Source organism: Gracilinanus agilis, chromosome 1 (genome assembly GCF_016433145.1).
Source record: "Gracilinanus agilis isolate LMUSP501 chromosome 1, AgileGrace, whole genome shotgun sequence".
Classification (NCBI taxonomy): domain Eukaryota; kingdom Metazoa; phylum Chordata; class Mammalia; order Didelphimorphia; family Didelphidae; genus Gracilinanus; species Gracilinanus agilis.
Window position 1 is genome coordinate 732,623,838 of NC_058130.1, and position 9,770 is coordinate 732,633,607.

Here is a 9,770-nt window from a genome sequence, read left to right on the forward strand (position 1 = left end):
CCTCCCCCCGCTTCCTTCACCACCCCCCGCCCCACCCCTCCCCTTTAAGGCTGTGCAGTGACCTCTCGGGCTGCGCCATTCCCCGTCATTTTACTGACAGGCTGCCCAGGCAGTAGTAACGTAGGGTAGTTCTCTCACTCCAAATCTAGGGTTCCTTCTGCCCCCGCCCCCAGCCGAGGAGGAGGAAGAGGTCTAGAATACTGAAGTTTAGAGACCATTTAGTGCTCCTCAGTAGGGGAGCAAGGCCCGCCGCGGTCTGGGCCAGCCCGCAATCACGTGGCACTTTGCATTTGACCAACGATAGAGTTAGGCCTGTTCTCAACAGATATTTCTTCTGCTTGGTCCTGATCTAACTTACTAAGTAAGGTCTCGTCCTCGGCTCCCGGGTACACCCACTAACCAACGGGGCCTGCCCTCAAGAAGCATCCCGAGCTGGCAAGGGCTGCCCTTGGGCCATCTAGTCCAGCAGAGATGGGCTGGGGACAGAGAAGATCCAGGGATCTTTCCCCTGCCTTGTATACAGTCTAGTTAGAGAAGACAACATCCTAAGTAGGCCCGAAGGAGAGAGGTTGCTTCCTCCAACGTTGTTTCTTACCATTTTCAGCCAAATTTTTGGAATATGCTTCCTCGGTATTCATAAGTGTTTTTTTTCCCCCCAAATCAGGGAAAGCTTTGTAGGAGGAAGCTGGTATCTAAGCTGGGCAGTTCAGCAGGATTGAAGGGAGATGGAGGTAGAGAGGCCCACTTAGAGGCCAAAGGCTGACTGAAACAAAAGATCTGGATACTGGGACAAGGGAATCCCACTTCTGGTCAGGAGGGCAGGTTTTCTGAAGTAGACTATTGAGAGAGGGGGCTGGAAAGGTCCAGAGGAATTCAATCGTGTAACGATTTGAATGGCAGCCTAGGCTTTATTTGGTAGGCAACTAAGGTAGCTAGGTGGCACAGTAGCTAGAGTGCTGGGCCAGGAGTTAGGAAGATGAGTTCAAAACCAGCCTCAGATACTTACTAGCTGTGCGACACCAGCAAGTCAACCTTGTTTACCCCAGTTTCCTCCTTCATTAATAAGCTGAAGTAGAAAATGGCTAACTACTCCAGTGTGTTTGCAAACAAATAAATAAATAAAACAAAGAGTTAGAAAGGGCTAAACAATGTAAAACTTCAGGAAGCATTAGGAAGAGGAGACCAGAGATATTGCCTCTTCATCGATTTTGTCCAGTTTTAGCTCAGAGGTGAGGAGAATCTGGACCAAAGGAGGTCCAGCTACTTTCTGATGACAATCCAGGTTTCCTTCTCAAGCTAGAGAAGGCCCTGCTTCCAAGCTGGGGCCAAGAGGCACCTGGACGGGATGGAGGAGAAGGAGGACTGGAACTGGAGCTATCGAGGCCAGGTATAGTGGGAAATGCAGCAAGGCTGTACAGAGTGCCTCTGAGTAGTTAGTCAAGCAGAGCTTAGGGAACTGGGCCCCGGGCCCAGCTTAAGCAAGTTGGCCTTTGAATTTCTGGAGGAGTGAAGGGAACTTTCCCCCTTTTCTTTCTCCTCCAAAATCAAGGCTTCACTGCTGGCTTATCTCTGTAGAACTTTTTCTACCCTGTCAGAGAATCCTCTTCATCTAGGAAACTCACTCCATGCCTAGACTACTTCTCATTTAGGAAGTCCCCTCTTGCTCCTTCAGCTTCTCCTTCTGATTGACTGGTTCCTCCCCAAACCTCCATTAGAAGGAGGAGACCTAGGCAAACCATGTCTTCATTCTTCTCCAGAATTGTGAGTTGTGAGTTGTACTGTCAACTCACCTCCACAAAATTGCTCTCTATCATTCCCCCTTGCCAAGCACCTTCTCTCTATCTCGCCCTTCATCTCCATTTTATATGTTATGTTCCCCCTTTAGAATGTAAACTCTTTGTGGGCAAGGGCTGTCTTTCTGCTTATATTTGTATTCTTAGAGCTTAGTACAGTGTCTGGCACATAGAAATACTTCATAAATGCTTGTTGATTTGAAAGAAATAGAAATAAAAAAGAAAGACTGATATTCATTTATGAAAGATTTCCACCTGTCCTCCTATCTTCCCTTCTCATTCACCCTGATTTCTCCAAGTTTATATTTTCCTTAAAAAAAAAAACAAAAAACAAAACAACTTACCTTTTGTCTTGGAATTAGCACTAGATATCAGTTCCAAGGCAGAAGAGTGGTGGGGACTAGGCAATCAGGGTTCAGCTACTTGCCGGGGGTCACAGAGCTAGGAAGTATCTGAGGCCTGGTTTGAACCCAGATACTCCTGGCTCCAGCATAGCACTCTATCCACTATGCTAACTAGCTTCCCCTAGGGTTACATTTCCCCAACCAATCCACAAAGCTTGACATAGACACTTTACTAAATTTTTATAATTTTCAAATATTTTTCATAGACATTTCATAAAGTAGACACAAGCTTGTGAGGGAAGCTCCAATAGTGACTACCATTCCATTTTACAGATGAAGAAACTGAAGTTCAGAAAAGAAGTAACACCTTTAGGTCATAGAAGGTCATTACACTTAATAAATGCTTGTTGGCTGAATGACTTACCATCTGATTCCACCCTCCCTCCAATTTTAATTTGGTACTTTGTACATAATTTTTATTTACTGTTTTTTTTTTACCATTTTACTATTTACTGATCAGTGACTGTGATGTTTCATCCCAATAAATAAAGGATAAAATGAGATAATATCTGTAAAGTGCTAGCACAGAGCCTGGTACTTAGTTGGCATTTAATAAATGCTTGTTCTTTTCCCCAATAATGGAAGTTCCTTGAGGGCAAAGACTTTTCATTTTTTTTCTTATCTCCTCCACCCAAAATACACTCAAAGAAGCAAAAGAGCTAGTCTTGGGAATTTCCAAGACATAGACTCAAGACCAGCCACATGCTAGTTAACTCTGAAGCTGCCTATAAAGCCCCAAGCCCCAACTAAGGGCTAGGCACTGGACAAGGTTCTAGGGATACAAAGACAAGATAATACAACACTGGATATATTTCTTTTCTCTACCATACTTTAGTCCCCAATGAGGGGGCCTTCCCTCCTTGTAAGGTAGGGCTGGGCTGGAGAGAAATATAGCAGAGCTCTAGGAAGGCCAGTTTTGCAGTGACAGGTGAAGTTCATGAGTCTGTCTTGATTTTTACTTTACTTAGACAAACCTAGAAGAAATCCTAGAACTAAAGACTATTAAGAGATAAAAGGGCCTGAAACCATAGAACACACGTTTCTCCTGCCTTCACCTACACCCAAATGAACAGTGGACCACAAAAAAGAAGACTCCTATCTTCTCCTGCCTCAACTCTAGCTCCAAGTGGAGCTCTGATCACTATGGCCTTCTGCCTTGGTTCTGCAAAGGTTATCATGGTGATGTATTGTTTTGATAAGGCTTTGGCCCAGAACTCCAACTTTTCTGGGCTAACTGCCTAATCTGCCTCTAAGGGTTTTGCTTTTACTCTGAGAAGGGACCTAAGGTAAACACAGGGTTGGTCTATAGTGTGTTCTTTCCAGAGGGACTGAGGGTAGAGAGCTGCAGATTCAGAAAGATGCCTAGATTCCTGGGAGAGGTCCGAAGTCTAGAACAGATGTGATGATACATCATTTTAAGAGGAGCTGGACTCTTGTTTTAAAAGTTCATTGGCTAATTATTTGCCCATCTGACTAATAACTTGGGGTTTGGATAAGATCTAGTACAGAGTTCATTCCTATACCACTGAATAGTCTATTTGCTTATACTTGATGGAGCAGAACTCTGGGTCTGGCTTGTGCAAATTCAGGAACACTGACTTGGTGGACAAGTTGCTATTTTCATTTATCTTGCTACTCTGCATATGTTAGGCAATATGAAAGCACGCCTGGGCTTGGCCTTGGGAGAGCACAAAATGAACCAAAAGAATAGTCTGTTCTCTGGAAACTGCCCTCCTCCCCATATGCCTAACAGTCCATGGTGTGCTAGTTAAAGGAGATAGGAGAGGATGGGAAATATCTCTATATCTGAATATTCTCAGAACTGAAACTAAGTATAATTACTCTGTTTCTCATTCTGAGAAACAAAAATAGACAAAGGGTCAAATCCTGCTGTTCCAAACACCCAACAGAAATAGAAGTATTAGACCATAGCATCAACTTCCCAGAAAAATGCTGGGGTATATCCAATCTGTATTTCAGATGTTGCCGATGACCCTTTTCTGGGATGCAAACCTGTGTTTTCATTCATAAAAATGATCATTGCAGAAGAAGTTGCAATAACTCTCATTTCTATAGCACTTTACAGTGGTCATATATTTTCCTCATGATAGCTCTGCATAGTGGGAAATACAAAGATTTTATCCTCATTTTATAGAGGGGAAAGGTGGTGGGGAGGGCTCTGAAAGGTAACAATACTTAGCCAAGCTCATTAGCTACTGAGAACCAGAACCAAGATCTTTCAAATTAGATCTTTGTGCCCTTTCCACCCAGGATGGCTCGAGTGTTTTACCTAGAGAAGTTGGGTGGGTGCTGAAAAAGACACTTTTCTCTGAAGTCTGTTCTCCATCTGACTACTGCTCAAACCTTGTACTATAGTCTCTAGATGAGGAGATGGAATTTCCAACTGCTCAGGGAGGAAGTGGAGGAGATAGAAGATGTGTGCTCTAAAGGTGGTTTAGAAACCACCAGTTTTACATAGTCTTCAACAAGTTCCTACTATGAGAAATCAAGATATGAAAGTAAGTAGTAGTGTTTGATCAACTAGGAATGAAAATTCTTCTAAGATCACAATCTTTTTATTTAAAAAAATTTGCAGTAATGTTTTTTTCCTTTTAATTACATGTAGAAACAATTTTTAACATTTATTTTCTCACATTTTGGGTCCCAATTCTCTTCTTTCTCTCTTCTCCTTGATATGGTAAACAATTGTATACAGATTATGCATGTGCTAGCATTTAATACATATTTCTATATTCATCATTTGGAAAAAGATACACATCACGAAAAAGACTCATGAAGAAAATATAGTGAAAATAGTATGTTTCGATCTGCATTCAGACTCTCTTTCTCTGGAGATGGATGACATTTTTCACCATAAATCCTTTGGAGTTGTCTTGGATTACTGTATTGCTGAGAAGAGCTAAGTCATTCACAGTTGATCACAGTACAATATTGCTGTTAGTGTGTACAGTGTTCTCCCAGTTCTGCTCACTTCACTTTGAATCAGTTCATATAAGTCCAAGGTTTTATGAAATCTTCCTGTTCATCATTTCTTATGGCACGATAACATTCCATTTGTAAGATTAAAATTAATGCCCAATAATTAGTTCTTAATCAATGATACATGTAAAACTCGGTGGAATTGTGTGTCAGCTACAGGGGGGTGGGGGAGGTTGGGGGGAGAGGGAAAGAACATGAAAAATGTAACTATGGGACAATATTAAAAAGAAAATTAAAATAAAAAAAGAAAATTAAACTAAGCCAATGAAGTTAATAACTGATATAAATACCAAACACGGAGAAAGAGTTATTTGAAGAATATTTGCTAAGTGTCTAAATGCTCAAGTTTCTTGAACACTATTGTTTCTTCAAACATGTGGAGTATGCTTTGTTTTATTAAATGCAGGATTTATTTTAAAAAATAAAAAAAAAGTTTCTTGGGTTTATATAGAATGAGACTGAGATTAAAAATAGATGAGTGAGTTCTGAAATTCACTGGATGCAGATGATCCAGTTCTAAATCTGTGGGGAGTGGAGGTGGGAAGAAGGTAATTCTAAGACAAAAAATAAACCAAAAAAAATTAATGTCCAATAACTCTAAGTATTATATTTTATAAGATTTATTAATAATCACTTGAAGTAGAAGAAATAAAAAGACAAAAGTAAAACTTGAGTAAAATTCTCCTGCCTCTCATCTCACCCCACCTCCACAGCCACATTTACGGGAGAAGAGAATGAGAGGGCAGAGCTACACAAAACTTATATCCTCCCTATGTTAACACATAATGTGAGAAGGAACATGGAATGCTGGGAGAGAGAGTCCTGGGGTTCAAAATTCTAATTATACAATCCCCCTTGTGATTCCATTGGGAAATGAACATGTAGAAATCTCTCAGATTTATATGCCTAGTTTCCTCAATGTATCAGTACCAACTTATATCTCTAAAAATCTTTAGAGGTACATACATTATTGCACTTTCTAAGGGGAAATTAGAATAATTTGGGGATAAGAGGGAAATAAGAGAGAAAGAGAGCAAAACAAATGATTGGTGGGCGCATTGACAAAAAGCCAATTAGGGGGCAGTCCCCTTTGGCATAAGAGTTTACATTCAAAATAAATTTGTTCAACCCCCCAACAGTTCAATTTCACCACATCCAAAAGTTCATTCTGGATCTTTTGGAGTAGTGTGTGGTTTCTGCAGGCTTCTTTATGGCACCTTCTCCAAACAGTTCACTTTCTTGATTCAGGGAGTTAGCAAGTTTCTTATCCTAAAATTACTCTCAAAAGAATTTAAACTTCGTATTATAGGATAATAATACGATCCCCCTTGAGGAGGGTGTTGACCAACAAACAGATCACCCAGGGATACATGGCTGAGTTATGAGGTATATGAATCAATTGTCAAAAGAAAACCAAAAACATCAAAAAATCCAAATAGAAGAGAGAAAAAATAACTTCTGGATGAAACATAAAATATCAAAGTCTTATGTGTAAAAATTCTAAGTAAGGAAGAACAAACCTATAACAGGTCCTTGAATCAGGGCACAATTAAAGTGATTTATGTCCCACAAGCCTATAGTAGCAATTATAACAGTGTAGCACTTATCCTTTGGCAGCCAGGACTACAGAAAATTGCTATATCATAAGAGAAAGGGGGAAAAAAAGACTAGACTTTTTGAAGCAAAAGGGAAATAGCATTCCCTGGTCTGATTTTACCTTTGCTCTCAGGGATAGGGGAGACAAAATGGCAGCCAAACTGAGGTACTTGGCAGAGGTCTGGATCTGGCATGAGGGAATTCTGTGTCTGACTTTGTAAACAGCTGCTTCCTTGAATCCAAAAATAAGTTTAAGTCCCCTGTTTTGGCACAGAATCTCATCAATCCCATTGGGATTGGTTGGTCTCCTTGAGCTTGTGCTCCTTGACACTGTGCAGTGGCTCTTTTGTGATTCCTTCTCTTGAAATCAGACACAATCATTAATCAAAGTCCCATAATATTTAATAATCAATGGTAGGTTTCCATAGTCTAAAGCTTTTGGGTATGCATTGACATTACAGCTAATGGACATTAAAAACTTACCCTAGTGCAACATTAAAAAAAAACAAAAACAACTGGTACATGTGCTTTAAGTACAAAAAATTAGAGAAAAAAAAAAAGAAAACTCCAATACTCTATTGCACATACAAGGAAAAACGATAATACATTTTTTAAAAAATCGAAAATATATAATTCACAATCAATGACAAACTGTGTTAGCCAAGGAGAGGGACAATACAAAGGTTTCTCACTCAAAAATAAGATCCAGGGGCAGCTGGGTAGCTCAGTGGAGTGAGAGTCAGGCCTAGAGACAGGAGGTCCTAGGTTCAAAGCCGGCCTCAGCCACTTCCCAGCTGTGTGACCCTGGGCAAGTCACTTGACCCCCATTGCCCACCCTTACCAATCTTCCACCTATGAGACAATACACCGAAGTACAAGGGTTTAAAAAAAAAATAAGATCCATTTCCTTTTTAACTTGGCCATGATCCACAGTGTGAGTGTATATAATTTTCACTAAGAACAGCTTTCTAAAACAGTTGTACAGAAGCTAATGCACATTCAAAGTACCAAAATCCTCCAAATCACAAGAGCTCATTTAATGACAATAGCAAACAAACCTGCTATCATTAGGATTCACATGAGTTGCGGTATGACATTTAAAACCTTTGAAGCTCATGGATTTTTGCCATAAATTCTCCAGATCTAGCCAATCTTTCAACCTTGGTGAAGATATTTCTAACAAAGTCTGTTACTGCCATCATTCCAAAATGTGGCAAGAGAAACCAGAAAAAAAACAACCCCAAAACCTCCATACTGATGATGAAAACCTTTTGGATCTAAAATGTCACCAAGAATCTAGATCATTCTGGTGGAAGGGTAGAGTAAGCTGAAGAGTACAAATATAAAAACCTGTCTAGGGATTACAAAGCCCCCTGGGAAATCCTTCCCATCTCCTGGATGAGATTATAACCCACGATGGGGTAACCAAGCTCTTTGGGAAACCTACCTCCTGTAGCATGAGACTATAACAGTGGTAAAAGGCATGTCTTTATATGTCCCATCCATTGCAATGGAGGTGAGGTCTACAATAGTGAAAATCACTTCTGATGTCTCATCCATTACATTTTTTAATAAATGCGGAAGTGGGGAATACAATAGTGCTATTGCACTTCACTTCAACTACTAAATGGATCCTTACCTCTTGTTATAAACAACTCAAAGGCAGGCAAATGATCAATCAGAGGTATTAGTGCTATTAGATATCTGAAAATCACTTTTGAAGATCACTTAAAATCAAATTGAAATTTTCAGCTCATTAAATTCTCCAAAGGTCAATAATACAGGTTGTAACCAGTTTGATGGAGTCCATCCATCATCTATGTGACAATTAACAAAGGCTAAAAGGAACAAAAGGCCGTTTAGGCAACATGTGACCTCGATGGATCTGGTGACAAACCCAGCATCCATAAGGACCTATGGATTTGCCATGGAAAAGGGTTTGTCCAAGTTGTTTATAGACTTTTATAATATTTTCTACAGTCCCAGTCATAGGAGAAGGGTACAAATAAAGACAATGTAACAGCACATATAGTTAATGGCCCAAGCATAGTAGCTGAAAATGACTTAGTGTAACAGAAGATATTAGATTAGATTAATATGTGAACTTAAAAAAACAAAACTGAATTTTAAAGCAAACAATCAGCAAATACAATATATGTGACAGGATGTGAGCAATGAATTCAAAAGTTTTTTCCTCCAATCCTGATAGCTACATTACAGAGACTTTTTCACTATTTGGAGGGGAACAAACTGAAATAGTTAACATCAATAAGGCAAATGGAGTCTAAAAAAGCTTAAAATTCACCTCCAGACTCTTTAAGATTCCTTCCTCTTCCAAGTTTCATCATCCATTTAGATTCCTTTGGTCACACTTCTGGGGTTCCCCCATACCCACACTGAGCATAGTATGGACAAACCCCAAATAGGATGTGTTACAGAGGCTGGGCAGACCAAAATGGCAAGAGGGCGTAGGGAGATGAATCTCCCCTCTGAATCTTGAGATTACTCAAGCTATCAGCAAGTCTCTGAATCTTGAGATTACTCAAGCTATCAGCAAGGACAAGTACACAAAGGAACAGTAGGAAGAAAAGACATTCTAAAACTTTGAGCTGTGCAAGATTGGTAAGGATCTCCAGAAATGGGAGCTATTTGAGATAGGCAGGAAACTGGGCCATGCTTGCAATTCTACTTCTTGTCTGTAGGTGTTGCTACCCTAGTATGTACTGGGTAGGAAGTTTGGAAGAGTAACCTTCTTTCCCCTCCCCCCCAGGGGTAAAGCCAGTGGCCCCATGACGCCTCAGTCCCTACCCCCTGTTATGGGTAATATTAATCTTGTTTGGGGTTAAGATATTGATAACTGATTGATACTAATCAGGTGGTAAATATAGGCTAATACTGTCAGGGTATCTATGTTGAAGATGGTGGATGAACTGGCTAGACACAGTTTAATCCAACACTTATTTATTTATAACTATCA